This window comes from Eptatretus burgeri, unplaced genomic scaffold (genome assembly GCF_056783735.1).
Source record: "Eptatretus burgeri isolate ZD-2024b unplaced genomic scaffold, Ebu_testis_v1 Ebu_testis_scaffold_232, whole genome shotgun sequence".
In the NCBI taxonomy this organism is placed as follows: Eukaryota; Metazoa; Chordata; class Myxini; order Myxiniformes; family Myxinidae; genus Eptatretus; species Eptatretus burgeri.
The window spans coordinates 1-8,856 of NW_028222182.1; the positions used below are offsets into that span (position 1 = coordinate 1).

The window sequence follows — 8,856 nt, forward strand, 5'->3', positions numbered from 1 at the left end:
CAGTTCACCAATTTTGTGCTGAAATTAGCGATTATATTCCAAGTAGGATCAGGAGTTGTACCACGTGACATCCTGTGTGACATCCCACCACATTCTGCCGAGTGGTTGTTTTGTACCCATGACCAGACCGCAAGCACGGATTCAATTTTGAGGGAAATCAGTGAAGCAGTTTTCCATTCAATAAGATTCAGACACGTACAGTGCCTTCAGAAAGTAATCACACCCCTCGACTTTTGCCACATTTTGTTGTTGCAACCTGAATTTAAAATGGTTTAAATTTAAGTTTTTTTTGCCACCGATATACACAGAATACCCCATAATGACAAAGTGAAAAGATGTTATGAGAATTTTTTTATAAATTAATTAAAAATTAAAAGCTTATATGTCTTGCGTTAATAAGTATTCACCCCCTTTGCTATTATCTTCCAAATTGAGCTCAGGTGCATCCAATTTCCTTTGATCATCCTTGAGACGTCTCTAAAATTTGATTGGAATCCAGCTGTGGCTAAAACAATTGATTGAACATGATTTAGAAGAACACACACCATTCTATAAGAGTGCCCACAGATGACAGGTCAAGTCAGAGCAGAAACTCCACCATGAAGTCCAAGGAACTGTCCGTATAAATCTGAGATAGAATTGTGAGGAGGCATAGATGTGGGGAAGGGTATCAAACAATTTCTATAGTGCTGAAAGTTCCCAAGAGCACAGTGACCTCCATCATTAAGAAATGGAAAGAATATGGAACAACCCAAACTCTTCTGAGAGCTGGCCGTCCGACCGAACTGATCAATTGGGCATGAAGGACTTTGGTCATGAAGTGACCAAGAACCCAATGTCCACTCTGACAGAGCTACAGGGCTCCTTGGCTGAGATGGGAGAACCTGTCGGAAGGACAACAGTTTCTGCAGCACTTCACAAATCTCAGCTTTATGGGAGAGGGGCCAGACGGAAGCCAATGCTGAGAAACAGGCACATGAAAGCAAGCCTGGAGTTTTAAAAAAGGCACGTGAAAGACTCTGAGAGCATGAGGCAAAATATTCTGTGGGGTAATGAGATGAAAATTTAACTCTTTCGCCTGAATGCAAATTGCTATGTCTGATGGAAACCGAGCACAGCTCTTCACCCATTTAACACCATCCCTACCATGAAGCATGGTGGTGGCAGCAACAAGCTATGGAGATGCTTTTCAGTGTCAGGGACTGGAAGACTTATAAGGATAGAGGGAACAATGAATGGAGCCAAATACAAGCAAATCCTTGAGGAGAACCTGCTTCAGAGTGCAAAACATCTTGCACTGTGTTAAAGACTTACGTTCCCACATGACAATGACTCCAAGCACACAGTCAAAGCAACACTTGAATGGCTTCAGAACAAGAATGTTAAAGCCCTTGCACGGCCCCACTTCAGCCCAGAATTGAATTCCATTGAGAATCTGTGGAAAGCCTTGAAGAGTGATGTTCACTGACACTCCCCATCCAACTTCACAGAGCTTGAGCAAATCTACAAGGAAGAATTGAGAAAATCCCCAAATCCAGACGTGCAAAGCTGATACAGACATAAGTAGGGTAAGAATACTGATTCTGGCTCACTTTTCCCCATGTAAATGAATGGGGGATTTTCAGCGATTCATATTTTTTTCCCTAAAAATAAACCCCCTTTTTATCCCAAGGTATATTTATTTGTCTCCCCTTTTAACCTGGAGGTTGAACCTCATTGAATTGAACACCTGGGGGTTGAACAGCTCACTCATTGAACCTATAAAGATTTGTTCATTCTCAAATTCCTTCAATAGTTTAATTTTCTTTGCACAATAATCCCCATATAAAATATTGACAAACAAAACATTTGAATCTTTATATTTTTTAAGATACCCCATTTGTGCCATTACGAAATGATAAACTTCTCTTAATGCTCTTGTTTGACCACCTCCTGAGCCACAGGTTATTTTTTGTTAAGCCCCGCCCACTTTTCTTTAAGCCCCGCCCACTTTTGTTAAGCCCTGCCCACTTTCCACAAGGTATTCAATAAGCCCCCCCCACTTTTCTTTAAGCCCCGCCCACTTTTGCTAAGCCCCGCCCACTTTTGCTAAGCTCCACCCACTTTTCATGAGGTATTTTTTCTAAGCCACGCCCACTTTTCCTAAGCCCCGCCCACTTTTGCTAAGCTCCGCCCACTTTTCATAAGGTATTTTTCTAAGCCACGCCCACTTTTCCTAAGCCCCGCCCACTTTTGCTAAGCTCCGCCCACTTTTCGTAAGGTATTTTTTCTAAGCCACGCCCACTTTTCTTAAGCTCCGCCTACTTTTGCTAAGCCCCGCCCACTCTTACATCATTTCCAGTTCATCTCTGACTCACAAAGAAATCACTAGAAAATTACAGGATGTTATGGTTTTGAAAAATTTCCCAATGAAGGCTTGCCTAGGCTTGCCCAGGGAATTTCCAAAGGAAACCACACCCACCAGTCTTTGTCTATAAAAGCTACAAACCCAGGCTCCATTTTAAACATTTGTTCTTGCTGGCAATGGTGTTCTGTGTGCTTGTCTCGAACTCTCTGTCTTCTATGGAACTAAACCTTCAAGTTGATGAACTGGATTCAAACCTCTTATCTATTGAGGTAAGATTTTTTATTTTCCTATTTTCAAACTTTGATTGAAGCATACTCATTTAATAATTAAATAACTTAATTAATACATTATTATTTTCTCTCACAGGAAATTGTATCTGAAATACAAAATGAAAATACTGCTTTTGCTACAACTTGGGGGGAAATTGTTGGCTTGGTTGAAGACCTTGAGTGGGATGACTTTGGTGTTCCTTGGAACTCTCTGTCTTGTATGGAACTAAACCTTCAAGTTGATGAACTGGATTCAAACCTCTTATCTATTGAGGTAAGATTTTTTATTTTCCTATTTTCAAACTTTGATTGAAGCATACTCATTTAATAATTAAATAACTTAATTAATACATTATTATTTTCTCTCACAGGAAATTGTGTCTGAAATACGAAATGAAAATACTGCTTTTGCTACAACTTGGGGCGAAATTGTTGGCTTGGTTGAAGACCTTATGAGCGACCAAGACCCACAGAACGAGTTCGTCCTTGATGACCCAACCAAAGAGTTATACCTTGGAGACCAGCAAAATCCTGAAAAAGAGTTTTACAGCAATAGTACTCATTGTGAGTTATCAAGACAATACCCACTGAACAAGTTATACCTTGATGAGCCAGAATACAAGTTTTACCTTGGAGACTCACAAATTTTGAAAAAATCAGTAAATGAGTTCTGCCTTGATGGTTTAAATAACTACCTTGGAGACTCAGGAAAAGGGTTCTGCCAAGATGGTTCTAAATATGGGGCCTACCTTGGAGACTCACAAATTTTGAAAAAATCAGTAAATGAGTTCTGCCTTGATGGTTTAAATAACTACCTTGGAGACTCAGGAAAAGGGTTCTGCCAAGATGGTTCTAAATATGGGGCCTACCTTGGAGACTCACAAATTTTGAAAAAATCAGTAAATGAGTTATACTTAAGAGACTTTGTAAGTTGGTTTTACTTTGAATACTTGAAATGTGGGTTCTGGATTGATAACTCACAATGTGATACATATCTTGGAAACTCAACGGGAATGTGGTTATACCTTGAAGACTTGGAAAGTTGGGTTTATGTTGGACACTTAAAACTTTTTTGGGGGCTTTTATTTATTTATTTATTTATTTATTATTATTATTATTTTATTTATTTATATTTTGGAGACTTTTGGAGTTGCTATCACTCTTTGGGATCTAAACCTATCGATGTAGTTCTTTGTCGGATGGTGCTTGATGGGAGCAAGATCAAGAAAGTTCTGGGAAGAAAGTGCAGGCTTACTCCCCCTTTTTACGTCATCAAACCTGAAAGCCTTAAAAGACAGAATTGGAACAAGAGAAAAAAAACAAAAAATATACATTGTTCGTTCTGGGAAGAAAGTGCAGGCTTACTCCCCCTTTCTACGTCATCAAACCTGAAAGCCTTAAAAGACAGAATTGGAAGAAGAAAAAAAAAACGTAAAAATATATATATATATATATATATAGGTGGAAATCTCATTTTGAAAAAGACATTGTGTTGGGCGAGGATTGAGTTGGGGTTGAGATTTTGAATGTGAGGGTTGGGGTTGAGATTTTGAATGTGAGGGTTGGGACACACACACATACACATCAACAAACAAAAGTTAAGCCTTAACTATTCAGTTGAGGATTCTGTGTTTGGGGTTCACAGATCTAAGAACGTCCCCCTTGACACACATTATATACTGTAATACACCTCGGACTTGTCCCTCTAGTGTCCACAAAGGTGTATTATCTGCTTAGTTTTGTCTTTTGTAATTCCTGTGAATAAAATGAACCTAAAATCTCTTCCCCTTCCAAATCATATATTTTATAAGTCCAAGGAACTGTATCTATTATATCAACAATTTTAAAAAGTTCTTTCGTCCATCGTTCAGTAAAACCCTTTTCAAAATGAGATTTCCACCTATATATTCTTACGATATCACCAACTTTGAACTTAGGTTTTCTGACATTAATCTCTTTTTCATATTTTAATTTTGTAAATGTTTCTGATGGCTTCATATTCGTTGACGTGTGAATCGTGTCATTATACTTATCCACAATATCCTGAATAAAAGATAACCATTGTTGTGAACCGAGTTGTGTGAATTTTTTATATAGTCTCTCTTTTAAGGTACGATTAAAACGTTCAACAACAACTGCCTTCCCTTCATTAAAGGTACTGTATAATGTAATACTGTTATTTTTTAGAAAATTCATAAATGTCTTGTTATAAAACTCTCTACCCTCATCAGTCCACAATTTCTTAGGTTTTCTCTTACTTTTATTAAATATCTGTTGAAAAGCTAACATAAGAGTATTACCTGTTTTGTTTTTAAAGGGACAACCCACGCATATCTACTCCTCAAATCAATAACGGTTAAAGCATACTTGTACCCCTTATCATTATTAAGTTCAATCAAATCAGCAGACCAGATATAATCAACTTCCTTGGAATAAACTTTCCTTCTCTGAAACTTTGTGAATATTGGTTTATGTAATTCATCAGCTAATTGCTCTTCAGTCTTAATGGCATCATTAGAGCCTATAAGTTTTTGAATTTCCAAGTCCAAGTTTCAATTTAGCACTAATCATCTTCTTCACGATGAACCTATCAACTTTTTCTCTCAAGGTTGGATTTTGTATCAGAGACAAATTATACAACATTTCTCTATCGGCTTCATGCTTTTCTTCCAACGTTGTGGTATTCCCATAATCAATATCGTGTCTCATGCACACTTCATCAACTCTATTGATTGGTTTACTCCAGGATTTAGGATTGTCTGCCTCATCTAATCTTTTATCCAAGTTTGTGCCTGGACCACAGAAAGAATACCCTGGAAGATGTAATTCCCTGGTATTCCAGTAGTTGTAAATTTACTTCCTGATAAAAACTTTTGTATATCTCCTCCGAGTTTGTGTTTGGAGATAAATTGATTTTTTTTTGAACCACACACCGAACATATACCTTTTTGTATAACCCTGTTATTTTTACTTTTAATATATGAAATATTTTTAGTATTAGTTTTCTTTTTACATTTGAGACAATAACTCATTTATTTATGAGAAAAATTCCTGCAGAGTGCAAAAACCTTTTTAGTTTACAACATGCACATTTGAATCTTAATTTTTAAAACATAAAGAATCCTTAGAAATGCCTTCACTCTCTCCTCCATTTATTTAAGAAAAAACTTGAATTAAAATCCATATCTTGTCGATGCTAATAGTCTTGTCGAAAGTATTGCAAATAGACTTGTCAATTCTTTGTTTTCCTCCTCGGTGGGTTGAGTTATTTTCTGTAATACCAGCAATCTTTTTTGAATCTCACTGTTTTCCATATTTTGATATTTATTCATTCTCTCTCTTTCCTCCCTCTCTCTCTTCTCTCTTTCCTCCTTCTCTCTCTTCTCCTTTTCCTCCTTCTCTTTCTTCTCCCTCTCTCTCTTCTCTCTTTCCTCCCTCTCTCTATTCTCTCTTTCCTCCTTCTCTCTCTTCTCCTTTTCCTCCTTCTCCTTTTCCTCCTCTTCCCTCTCTTCTTCAACTCCTTCCTCATCCCTTACTATCCTTGAATCGTTTACACCCCATAGAATATTATACATATATTCATCAGGATTTCTTGTTATTCCTGCATCCAAAATAATTTTGTTTACAACAGGAAACCAATAAAATTTATTTTGAATTTCTAAAAGAGCCTTACCTTTTCTTAACCTTATAATTTTTTCATTATTTAACATTCTAATTAAATCTAAAGTTGTCGGTTTATCAACATCAGCATAATGCCAATCTTTTATTGAAAATACCTCATTCTTATGTTGTAGAACATATTTATTAAAATACCGAATACCCTTTTCTTGAAGGTATGCTTGGACACAGAAATGATAATTTTCTTGAAGCCTTCTTGCTGTCATTTATGTATTAGAAATATATGTTAGAATAATATTATGGCACGAAACACCTCCCCATCTTCCCATAGTTAAATCATTTTGTATTTCCTTACTTATTATATATAATCCTGTTTTTTCTGTTTTCATGAGATAAACAAGGGCAAAACCATTATTATATTTACCCTTATTAAATTCTTTTATTTGTTGTTTACTAATCGTGGCTCCACAAAACTCATTCTCGATACCAAGTGGATAATATTCTTCCTTACGAGACTGATTTAATTGTTCCAGGTCTTCGAGGTTAATTTTAAATGACCAATTATACCCTAAATCATTCATATCATACCCCCATTGTTCTATTCTCATACAAACGATACGCCCTTCTTTATAAAAATTTATTTTAATTCGAACTGTGAATTCTGTATGACCTGGAGATAATATCAACACTTCTGTATCTTTAGAATACACAGCCGTTTTATTTAAGTATATATATTGTGATAAATCGCTTAATCTCACCAAGTCATTCGCGTCAGTCGGGCTTGGATAATTTTTTAATTTATAAGCATTTTTCATGTTAATATTTTTGTTTATATTATATTTATATCGTTCAGCCTGTGCCTTTGTATAATAATTTGATAAATCAATATCCAGTTCTTGAGATACACCAAAGATAGAACCATCTTTACCAACATAAGTCATTTATATTAGATTAAAAATAATATCATAAAATTTTTTATTTTTGTTGAGTTGAAATAACACATATAGACATAATTGACCACAACACTTGGAATTTAATTCTTGGACTTGAAATGTTTGATAAACACCATTCTGTAAGAATTTTATGACTTCAACAGGTGGTGGAAGACCAAAACTATCAAAATAATATTTGTCTTGACTATTAAAAATACAAACCCAATGAGAACCGTTCCCATCATTATCTTCTAAGTTCATAATAATATTCTTTGTATGTTTCGACACATTTGTTAATTCATCTCTCATACAAATAACCACATTATGAATTTTTAATTTCTTACAATATTTGGCAAGTTGTAAATTTGATGTTGTATTCTTTCCAAATTCTTTCAACCACTCATCAATGCTCATTTATTTATTAGAAAGATATAATCCATTACCTCTTTTCGTTAATTTTACACCTGCTTGTGCTATAGAAGAAAGCATATCTCCAACTAACAATCTCGCTTTATCAGGCAGACCTTCAAGTTTTTCAGCAAAATCTACAATTACACCACTTCCACTAATTTGTTTCTCCAACTCTTTGTTATGTCTTTCCAATTCTTTTTGAGCCTGGAGTTGAGCCTTCCTTTCGTTGGCAGTTTTGACCGCTGTTGAAATACCACCCGTCAATGCTCCAACCGCACTTAAACCAGCAAATAAAGGAATTAGAAATGGGAGAAATCCTCCACTCGTCTCTCTTATTGAATATTTTTTCAACATTGGTTTTGTCATTTTAATTTTAAGTGAGCCAGTGTCATTCAAGATTTTAACCTGTTCTCTTGTGAGCAAAACATCAATTCTTACTGCTCCTTTTCTCTGAATTGTATTAACGTTAATCGTACAAGGCTTTTGATTTTGAACACAAGATGATAGTTTATGAAGATTGATTTGATTAACATATACCCCAGTTGGTACTTTGCCACTCATTTATTTAACAAAAAATTATGTGAGACTAATCATCACACCATTATCTGTATTAATCTGCAATTCTGTTTCTTCCAAAAGCAAACAATATGTATCAACTTCTTCACTCTCTCCTCTTTCAATGTATAGGGAAGTATCCACTCGATTAGACTTTATAGTTTCTTTTTGAGCGCTCAGGTCAAACGTATAGATTGTATACAAACTTTTAAATGCTGTCATATCCAAAATAGGTTCTTTATTTCCATTACTTTCACACACCTTTTGGTAAGACTTGTATGCTTCAGCAAAATCATTTTTTTCCCAATTAATTTCCAATCTATCTCGTGGATAAAATGTTCCATCTAGAGAAACGCGAAGTTGTTTCACCTTAGCATTATCACTCAATGCATTATTCTTATCAGTCGCAGTATCACCATCTGGCTTTTTAAAAATCATCCACAGATATCGTGGCTTTCCTTCCAGAACACCCAAATTCCATGTGTAAGTAGTTTGATTGAGTTTAACGTGTTGACATCTTCTTTTGAGGTATGATACACTGAGTGGTTTTTTTGAGTTAAGTCTTCGATTCAACATCTCTTCTGTTTTAAGATTAGGAGTATATTCACTGATATACCAACTCATCTCCTCAATTACAAATTTATTCTGATCACCAAAAGCATTACCAACACCAAAAAGCAATCTATTTTCATTATCATTCCTTTGTAGTTGAAATCTAATTTTA

The 8,856-nt window shown here is 35.4% G+C and overlaps 1 long non-coding RNA gene across 2 annotated transcripts; it reads left to right on the top strand.

Moving 5' to 3' along the window:
* Positions 1 to 1,309: 1,309 nt before the first annotated feature.
* Positions 1,310 to 4,687, top strand: LOC147007375 (uncharacterized). Of its 2 annotated transcripts, XR_015054223.1 has the most exons (3): positions 1,310 to 2,616; positions 2,714 to 2,890; positions 2,988 to 4,687. It is a non-coding gene; the product is annotated as an uncharacterized LOC147007375 (long non-coding RNA). The 2 variants fall into 2 exon arrangements; XR_015054222.1 differs by having other exon boundaries at positions 1,310 to 2,890.
* Positions 4,688 to 8,856: the final 4,169 nt, after the last annotated feature.